Genomic DNA, 10,271 nt, shown 5'->3' with positions numbered 1-10,271 from the left:
TACGGCTGCACACTTTGTTGCTAGATTACATGTTGAAGTGGGGGTGAAACGATTTTTGTATCGGATTTGCCGCAATCTATTTTGGTCTTGGCGGAACTTGACATGAAATAAAAAGCTCCCCACCCCCCTTTTTTACTCTATAAAAAAAAAGTGTTAGATTTTATAGAAGCGTAATATATGTTATTAATATTGTAATGCTTGGAATTGCTTCAATTTGATATTTCTTCTAAAAAGACTCTTCATCTTAGCACCAGGTTCACAGATAAAAGACAAGGTTTTTTGTAATTTTTGTAATTGTATCTTTCATATTGCTGAAGTTATAGTTGCGGGAGGGTATTACGAGTAACTGTGAATTATACTCACATGACATGATCCCCCTTATTAATAAGAGAATTAAAATTCTCAATAGTTTTTCTTCCAAAAGAAATCTGCTTAAATAAAGAAACAAGACTTTATTTTTATTAAATTATTATCTTTTAATTAATCTACAAGCTTTTAATCACTATAATCTTTTATTAATTAAAATAAAACAAAACTAGTATAAATATAAAAATTCGTATATGAAAAACTATAAATTGGTATTATTAGATTGGTATAAAATAAAGTTACCACGTACTTAATTGGCATTCAAAAAAATTATGAACTGACATTATTAATTTCGTGACCAAAAAAATCTTTAAAACTATTTCAGAAAATTTATAAATTGAAATCATTTGTTTGTGCTAAAAAATTTCATTAAGATATTATACATGTTATGACTTTACATAATTCTTTTGATTAGTTTATCATTTCCATTTTTATCCATATTAAGTCAATTTTAAATATATAAATAATATATTATAAACTAAATGATCTAGAAATACCGCGCATGCATGCGTGGTGTCTATACTAGTTCATAGTATTTAATTTAGTATTGAATCACAATTAATAATGTTAAATAAGAAGCTCTTGAGATGCCTTAGGTTATGAAACTATCAATGCTATCATGTATAAATCCTTATTGGCAGAGGATTGAAAGATGAACGCATCCATTACAAAATTATCAATATTTTTTGGTAAACATGTAATTATATTATGCATAAACCAACATTACACCATAAGTATCCTTTTCTAGATTAGGACAAGAGACCCCTAATTAGATTAGGATACTTTCCCTTCACTTTCTTGCTTACATTACAGCGAATTCTAGCACAAATTACATACTTAAGTTGTTGCATTACAAGATTAGGTACTTTTATACATCTCTTATGCATAAAAGAGTTCCTAGTCTGCCAGATCATATACATTAGCACACTAATTGAAGCTCCAATGATCTGCTTCTTCAAAAGAGGCCTGATTTTGCAATTAAGCCACCAGCTAACTGTGTTCTGTCATGGTATTTGCACCCCAGTCCAGTCAGAGAGTAGCTGTAAACACACCTTGCTATATTGGCACACAAAGAACAAGTGTCCATGATTCACATCATCCTTATCACAACACAAACATTTGCTATCCATATCCATACCTCTACTCAACAGTCTGTCTCTAGTAAATAATCTTCCTTGTACTATTAACCAGGCAACGAAATTATGCTTGTTGATCCCTAACCTGTTCTACACAAACACATTCCAAGGGACACTATCCTGCTTAGACAACAGCCACAGGTAACCTTCATGAATAGAGAACCTCCTTCCTCTAACACCCCCACTTACCAAGGAGTCTTAACAAGACCTTTCCTAGTAAGTAAGAGCATTACCATCTCGGTTGCCCGAGGTAAGTATATCAAATAGACCATAAACGAGTATTTAATAACTCTTTACAACTTACAGCGAAGACCAAAAAGATAAACAACTCAACTATACATTGTAAGTTACAACTGGTGGAACTACTATTATCTAACAACCGACTCGATGGTATGAGACCTCTTCGACCCGACAGCTACAACAAGATGGGAACCAACCACAGGCACCTAAAAAGTCTATATGCTCACCATTTGTCGGCAATATCAAATAGATCACCGCAGACACAGACAATAAGAAGAAATGGAATAAACACACCATGCAAGTCCGTAACAGTAACAAGTAAACTACATAGTAAGAATATCACTAGCATACAATGAACAGAACCAAACATACTTTCCCGACTCCAACTCCAAATAACTCTCGTCACACTAAGTAACCAGGTACCCATCGCAACAGGCAACCCACACCGCCAGTGATAGACCGCGGCCTTGTCACCTCAAGCCACGCTCATCGCAACGAGCGAACCCAGATCATTAATGTACACGTCCCCCTTATGACGCGAGCCACAAGGGGCGAACATGGGGGTGAAGCCATCTCCCGAAAATGGCTCAACAATCAACACCAAAACCATTGTTACACCAGCACACCATAACCACAACATGGTAATCGAATCCATACAGTAAAACATCCACAATAACAGCTATCACAACAACAATCAATCAATCATTCAATAACTGAAACTGAGTAGGGAAACCCTACCTTTTCGATATGCCATAGAAATGCATTGATCACATCATGCCTAGCAAGAATCCACATCATTCCCTACAACAACTATTATGCCTTATTACTATGCTATTAAGATCGACTAATCAATTAATGAATATCTACAACTCACTTTGAAGAACAAACCGATGTCGACGGTGGCGACGATGACTCGACTCGATGACTCCATGCATAAGCTATCTCCCTCCTTGGATTAGGGTTCATGGCTAAACTATGATTGGGTAGTGAGATATGGGAGGATTAAGAGGGAAAGAGTTAGGTTTAGAAATGTTGTAGCGTATGGCAGAAATTAATTAAGTCGTAACCTCCGCGTTATATAATAACACGCTGTCAGACATTTACTCGGTCAAGTATGGAACATACTCGGTCGAGTACCAAAGATACTCGACCGAGTGACCCTTACTAGGTCGAGTATACAATCATGAATATACAAAGTCTCTCCCAACCATCTTTTACTAAAGATCCCATATGTTCAAAAGTCAGTCAACGGGTCCCTAATGGGACGGGTATTACACTTCCATCCACCTCCATCTGTTAGAAATAAAGCCACCCTACATACGATCTTTAACCCAATATATCTTCTTCCAAGCACAAATAGAGCCAGAGGAAGGAAAAAAGGCCACCAATCTCTGCCCTTTATATACACACTATTCGCCTACTTCACCCATAGGTGATCTTTTTTACTAGCCAGCCACCAAACATATTTGCTGATTGCTGCAATATTCCAACATTCAGAATTAAGAATGCCCAGTCCTCCCATTTTCTTAGGCCTGCACACCTTTGCCCAAGAAACTGAAGGAGCTTTCTCATAATGGATACTCCCCTGCAATAGGAAATTCCTGCATACCTCATCAATTTTCTTAATTACTCCTTTAGTTAAGATAAAAATCCTTGCCCAATAGTTCTGGAGATTACTCAGGACATATTGGACCAAAGTAAGTCTCCCACCATAGGACAACTTCCTAGCCCCCAAGACTGTAATCATCAATTATTTTATGGCGTGAATGCGTATCTTTTAAAATATAACAATAAGCATAGACATATTTTGATTGTGGCTCAGGCACTACTCTTTTAAGCTAGTTTACCCATTACTCTTTTGGGGTACGTAAATGCGTTCTTGTTGACACTCATCATATAAATCCAACTCTGACTCCTTTATTTGATGGCAATACGTCTTTTGAAAAATCACGCCCGTGAATGATCTTCGTATGTTTGGCTGCTTATTATTTTATGCAATGAATGTAAACCAAATAAACTCGTAATAACTTTATGGATGGTGATAGGGCGCTATCGGGTGATACCGAAGTTTGGCGCCAACATAATTTATATTAAAAAAAAGATAAAAGAAATAAAAATTTTGTTTTCGTTTTTGCGTCGAATGTTTAAAGCTAGTTACGTAATTTTATATCTATTCATTTAAAACCAGACTCTTAACTAAATCAAATTTTCTAAATAACATTTTACACCAATACAGTTTGTTTAATATTAACTTAATGTAAACTAAACTAGTTTTAAAACCCGTGAAAATTCACGGGTCTTTTTATGAATTACTTTTTTAGCTTGATATATATTACGTCAAAATTAATTTGGAAAACGATAATCACTTGAGGTCACGATCAATAATAATAAAGTTCACGATAATACATGAGATTGGTCTTTTAATACATTAATGACAAACTATTTCTCTCTAATTTTCGTATTTAGCCGTTTAGGCTTATACTTATATTGAAAAGAGTAAAATAAGATGGTACTTGCGCAAGTTTATATCTGTATAAGCAAAAAAGGTTAGAAAAGCATTAAATTGTACACAATATTAGGATTCGAATCCTTAGACTTGCGCAAGTTCATAACTGTAAAATGAATTGAGATATGAAGGTAGTAACAGAAGAGTCAGAAAATAATAGGGGGCAAATAATCTCATTCCATCAATGCCAACACGAGTTGTCCCATTTTTGTGCACCATGTTAGGTATCTATCGCTCTATTTGAGATATAAACATTAAACAACAAACTAAGTATTTAGTTATCATACAAGGATGAGGTGTTAATAGAATAAGACAATGGGACAGAAGATCCGCATTAACACAAATCAATGTGTGTGTGTGTGTCTATATATATATATATATATATATATATATATATATATAGGGTCGGGGTCAGGTACGAACTAAAGTTCAGTACGAACCGTACGAACTAAGTTAAAGAAATTCAAAACTAAGTCCTGCCAGAGTACCCATCGCAACAGGTACTCCACACCGCAAGTGGGGGGCCGCAGCCGTACCCACCAAATCCCCTCTCATCAACCACTGAGCGAATAACCCAAGTTTCCTTAATGTGTACATCCCTCCTGTGGCGGGTTCCACAGGAGGCGAACCAAGGGCGTGAAGCCACTCCCGCAAGTGACCTTACTCAGCCAGGGACGCGCCCCGAATATCAAAAACAGAGACATAATCAATGATCAACAATGTAACCAACAATACAACCAACAATATAACCAACAACCGTCACAACCACCAACAATAAACTTTAACAACATTCATGATGAAACCACCAAACACATCATGTAATTAATACTGAGTAGGAAAATCCTACCTGGAATGCAATCACAGAATCAGACGATCTAGCAGCAGTCTCAAAACCTCTCTTCTACGAACCCTCCTCCTATACATACATTTATACAATTACTACCTTAACCATACAACCAAAAAACCCCAAATCACCCAATTAGGGTTTAACCAATATTAACAAAATAATATAAAAGTGATATGTAAAGCTTACCCTCGACGCAAGGATCACAAAGGTATAAAGAATAATGAAATCCGAGACTTCTAGCTCTGGGAATTGCTAATAATCCGGCGAGGATGATTCAACGTAACTCCAATTCTTCTCATGAAAGTTTTTAGGTTGTAAATGTGTTTTGAGAAAAGTGACGAAAGCCTTTTATACCATTCCCGCATTATTAAAAAAACTCGTCAAATATCACCCGTAAGACCACTTACTCGATCGAGTGAGTCACGTACTCGATCGAGTGCCACTTACTCGATCGAGTGCCAAGCCTACTCGATCGAGTACCCTACAGGCAGACTACTGTTTCGTATAAAAACATACTTACTCGACGGAGTAAGCCCCACTCGATAGAGTACCCAAAGACTCACAAAACCGTAGTATTACAGTCTTCTCTCCTTAAAAATAACTTCGTCCCCGAAGTTCAAACCACAACAAAACAAAAACACACTAACACTCTCCCGACACAACAACAAAAACAAAACTCAACATAAAATTTCAAAACATACTTACCAAACCAAACTCAGCCCGACTCAAACAACTACTAACTATATCAAAACTAACATAAAACATGTAAAAACTCTTCGCGACCATCTCGTACCCCTCCTAAAAGAACAAGGTTACGTCCCCGTAACCATACATAACTAATCAAAAAGAGACGGGTACCGCTCCCTCATAGCCTCTTCCGCTACCCATGTAGCCTCCTCAACCTCATGATTAGACCAAAGAACCTTAATCAACACTGTCTCACCATGTCTGGTTTTCCTGACCTTTCGGTCAAGAATCTTTTTAGGCACCTCAAGATAAGACAAGGACTCATCCAGCTCTATGTTCTCTACCTCTAACACATGTGACGGATCACTAACATACTTCCGCAGCCGAGACACATGAAACATATTATGTACCCTATCCAAAACAGACGGTAAAGCCAACCGATAAGAAACCTCTCCAACACGGTCTAAGATCTCATACGGTCCTATGAACTTCTGACTCAACTTCCCTTTCTTACCAAATCTCATGACCCCACGCATAAGAGACACTTTCAAAAGAACCTTGTCCCCAACCTGAAACTTTATATCCCGTCGATGTAGATCAGCATAACTCTTTTGTCGATCCTGGGCCGCTCTCATCCTCTGTCTAATCAGCTTAATCTGCTCCACCATCTCATGAACCATCTCTGGTCCTAAAACCACTGTCTCAGCACTATCGTCCCAACAATACCACTGTCTCAGCACTATCGTCCCAAGAAATCGGACTCTTACATCTCCTCCCATATAAAGCCTCAAATGGCGCCATGCCAATACTGGTGTGATAGCTGTTGTTGTAAGAAAACTCAATCAAATCCAATCTCTATTCCCAGCTACCACCAAATCCATAACACAAGCTCGCAACATATCCTCTAGAGTCTTGATGGTCCTCTCCGTCTGGCCATCTGTCGCAGGATGAAATGTTGTACTCATCTTTAAGGTAGTTCCCAAAGACTCCTGCAACTCTTTCCAAAACCGTGAGATAAACCTCGAATCTCTGTCAGACATCTTTAGGCACCCCATGTAATCTCACCACATTCTTCCGATAAGCCATAGTTAACTGTGTCTTAGTCCATGTATCTTTCATTGGCACGAAATGAGCTGACTTGGTCAGTCGATCCACTATAACCCAAATCATGTTGTTACCCTGTTGACTCTTCGGTGAACCCACGATAAAATCCATAGAAATGGACTCCAACTTCCACTCAGGTACCTCAAGAGACTAAATCTTACCTTGTGGTCGACGCTGCTCCCCTTTCACTCTCTGACATGTCAAACAACGAGTCACGAACTCAACTATTTCTTTCTTCATCCCAGGCCACCATAAAGTCTTTTTCAAATCATTGTATAGCTTGTCACCGCCTGGATGTACCGAGTATGGTGTGCAATGAGCCTCAATCATGATCATCTTTTTCAGCTCTTCATCATTAGGGACACACCACCTCCCATCAAATCTCACACTACCATCTGTATGAATAGAGAATCTAGACACTGTTCCTTTCTCTACTCCAGCTCTCCACTCCACTATCTTGGGATCTAACGCTTGTTTACTGCGAATATCATCATAAAGATCAGGCTGCACTGTCAAATCTCTCATAGCATCCCCTTTCCGGATCATATGTATCCCAAACTTCCCCACCTCATCTCTCAATCTCATCAAAGATATAGCTGTGCATAAGGAATGCACACTCTTCCTGCTCAAAGCATCTGCAACCATATTGGCTTTCCCTTCATGGTAGATAATGTCCATTTCATAATCGCCAATCAACTCCATCCACCTCCTATGTCTCATGTTCAACTCCTTTAGAGTGAAGATTTACTTGAGACTCTTGTGATCTCAAAATACCTAAAAGGTCGCCCCGTATAGGTAATGTCTCCAAATCTTAAGAGCAAACACAACTGCACCCAACTCTAGATCATGTGTAGGGTAATTCTCCTCATACGGCTTCAATTGCCTAGAAGCATACGCAATCACTTTCCCATTCTGCATCAACACACATCCCAACCCATTCTTTGAAGCATCTGTGTACACTTCAAAGTTCTCACTCCCTTCAGGCAATGCTAAGATTGGAGCTGTGGTCAAACGCTCCTTTAATGTTTGGAATGCTGTCTCACAACTTTCATCCCAGCGAAACATGTTCTCTTTCTTCATCAAAGCTCTCATAGGTCTAGCAATCTTGGAGAAATCTTTCACGAACCGTCGATAATACCCTGCTAAACCCAAGAAACTCCTGATCTCAGCTACATTCTTTGGTGCTTCCCACTTGGTAACTGCTTCAATCTTCGCAGGATCCACAGCTACCCCTTTCTTTGAAATCACATGCCCCAGAAAAGCTACCTCCTCTAACCAGAACTCACACTTGGATAACTTTGCATACAACTCATGCTCCATCAAGGTCTGCAACACAATCCTCAGATGCTCCTCATGCTCCTCCTTAGTCTTAGAGAAGACTAAGATAACATCTATGAAAACCACCATAAACTTATCCAAGAACTGACTAAAGACCCGGTTCATCAAATCCATAAACACCGCTGGTGCATAAGATAACCCAAACGGCATCACCACATATTCATAGTGACCATACCTCGACGTGAAAGCTGTCTTCAGTATGTCCTCCTCTCTAATCTTCACCTGATGGTAACCCGACCTCAAATCAATCTTAGAAAAGACTGCTGCACCACTCAACTGATCAAACAAATCATCTATCCTTGGCAAAGGATACCTGTTCTTCACCGTTACTTTATTCAGCTCCCTGTAATCTATGCACAACCTCAGGCTCCCATCTTTCTTTTTCACAAACATAACTGGTGCTCCCCACGGTGATACACTAGGTCTAATGTATCCCCTCTCAATCAGATCATCCAACTGCTTCCTTTGCTCCTCCAACTCCTTAGGACCCATCCGGTACGGTGCCTTAGAGATTGGCCCCGTCTCGGGTTTCAGCTCAACACTGAAATCTATCTCCCTCTTTGGTGGCAACCCCAGAATCTCCTCTGGAAAGACATCTGGAAACTCTCCCACAACTGCTATTTGCACAACTGTCGGACTCTCCACTCTGTGATCCCTCACATGGTACAAGATCAACGGGCACCCCTTCCTCATATAGGACTTCAAGGTCACTGCTGCAATCAACTTAACTTTGGGTCTGACAACAAACCCACGATAAGACACGCTAATCCCCTTAGGACCTCTCAGAGAAACTTTCTTTTGATGACAATCTATCTTAGCTTTGTACTTTCCCAACCAATCCATTCCGACTATCATCTCAAAACCGTGTAAAGGAAACTCTAGCAAGTCTATAGGTAGATCAACTTGCCCAACTATCATGGATACACCTCTATACAACCTCCCACAAGATACAGACTCACCCGAAGGTATAAAAACTTCCTCTCATACAGACTCAAACTCACTCAAACCCAACCTTTTAACATGACTCGATGATACAAATGACTGTGACGCTTCCGAATCAAACAAAACAAAGGTATAAACTCCATTAACAAGAAATGTACCAGTGATAACATGAGCATTGTCCTCAGCTGCTTTCTTCTCCATCATAAACAGCTTGCCACTGGTCTTCTGCCCATCTCCCTGGACAGTACTAGCTGAGGTAGTCGGCTTAGCACCTGACCCCTGGTTGTTGTTGGTGTCCGTCGCTGGTCTCTGATAAGAATTACCGCCATTGCGGTTGCCCTCGTCGTTGTTGTTCCATGACCTCCCTTGTTGTTCCATGACCCAGCCGGCCTGTTACTCGCATAACTGTGTGCAGGACCCTGTGAAAAGCTCCCATGTGACGGTCTCTGGAAACCCCCACTCACCGCACTGGTGCACTCATGTCTCTTGTGGCCCACACCGCCACAGTTATAGCAGGTCATACCCCAACTACTGCTACCACTCCCACGGCCACACCCATATGAAGCCCCAGCAACCCCGAACCAGATGAATATGCTCTCACGTGATTATGATTACTCTTCTTATAGCTGGACTGACCACCCCCTTCACTCTCAGCTTTCCTCTTCTCAGCACTCCTCTCTTTGGTCATCTCAACCAACCTCTCAGCCCTCCCAGCTCGCTCATAGACTTCTTTAACATCTGTAAGGACTCCCACCGGTAGCTTCTCTATGATCTTGGGGGTCAACCCCTTCTTAAACCTCAAAGCTAGGTTCTCCTCACTCAGCCCCATATCCTCAGCGTATCTGGACTTCTCATTAAACTTACGGTAGTACTCAGCCACCGTCATATCAGATGTCATCTTAAACTCATTGAACTCCTCCCTCAGCTTACTCCTCACATGTTCCGGTACAAACTCACGTCTCATGGCTTTTCTGAACTCATCCTAAGGTAATGCAGGTAGTCCCTGCTTCATATACATCTCCCTAGCACTCACCTTGACCTTATCCCACACCTCACCTGCCGCTTTCCTCAAGTAGAACGTAGCTTGTTCCACTTTCAACTCATC

The 10,271-nt window shown here is 40.1% G+C and overlaps 1 long non-coding RNA gene across 1 annotated transcript; it reads right to left on the bottom strand.

The window, feature by feature from the left end:
• Positions 1-1,489: 1,489 nt before the first annotated feature.
• LOC141598275 (uncharacterized) lies at positions 1,490-3,618 on the bottom strand. Its single transcript, XR_012523387.1, has 2 exons — positions 2,481-3,618; positions 1,490-1,587 (listed from the first exon to the last, which is right to left on the bottom strand). It is a non-coding gene; the product is annotated as an uncharacterized LOC141598275 (long non-coding RNA).
• Positions 3,619-10,271: the final 6,653 nt, after the last annotated feature.

The sequence above is a fragment of the Silene latifolia genome, chromosome 9 (genome assembly GCF_048544455.1).
Source record: "Silene latifolia isolate original U9 population chromosome 9, ASM4854445v1, whole genome shotgun sequence".
In the NCBI taxonomy this organism is placed as follows: domain Eukaryota; kingdom Viridiplantae; phylum Streptophyta; class Magnoliopsida; order Caryophyllales; family Caryophyllaceae; genus Silene; species Silene latifolia.
This window is presented reverse-complemented; position numbering and strand designations above follow the sequence as displayed.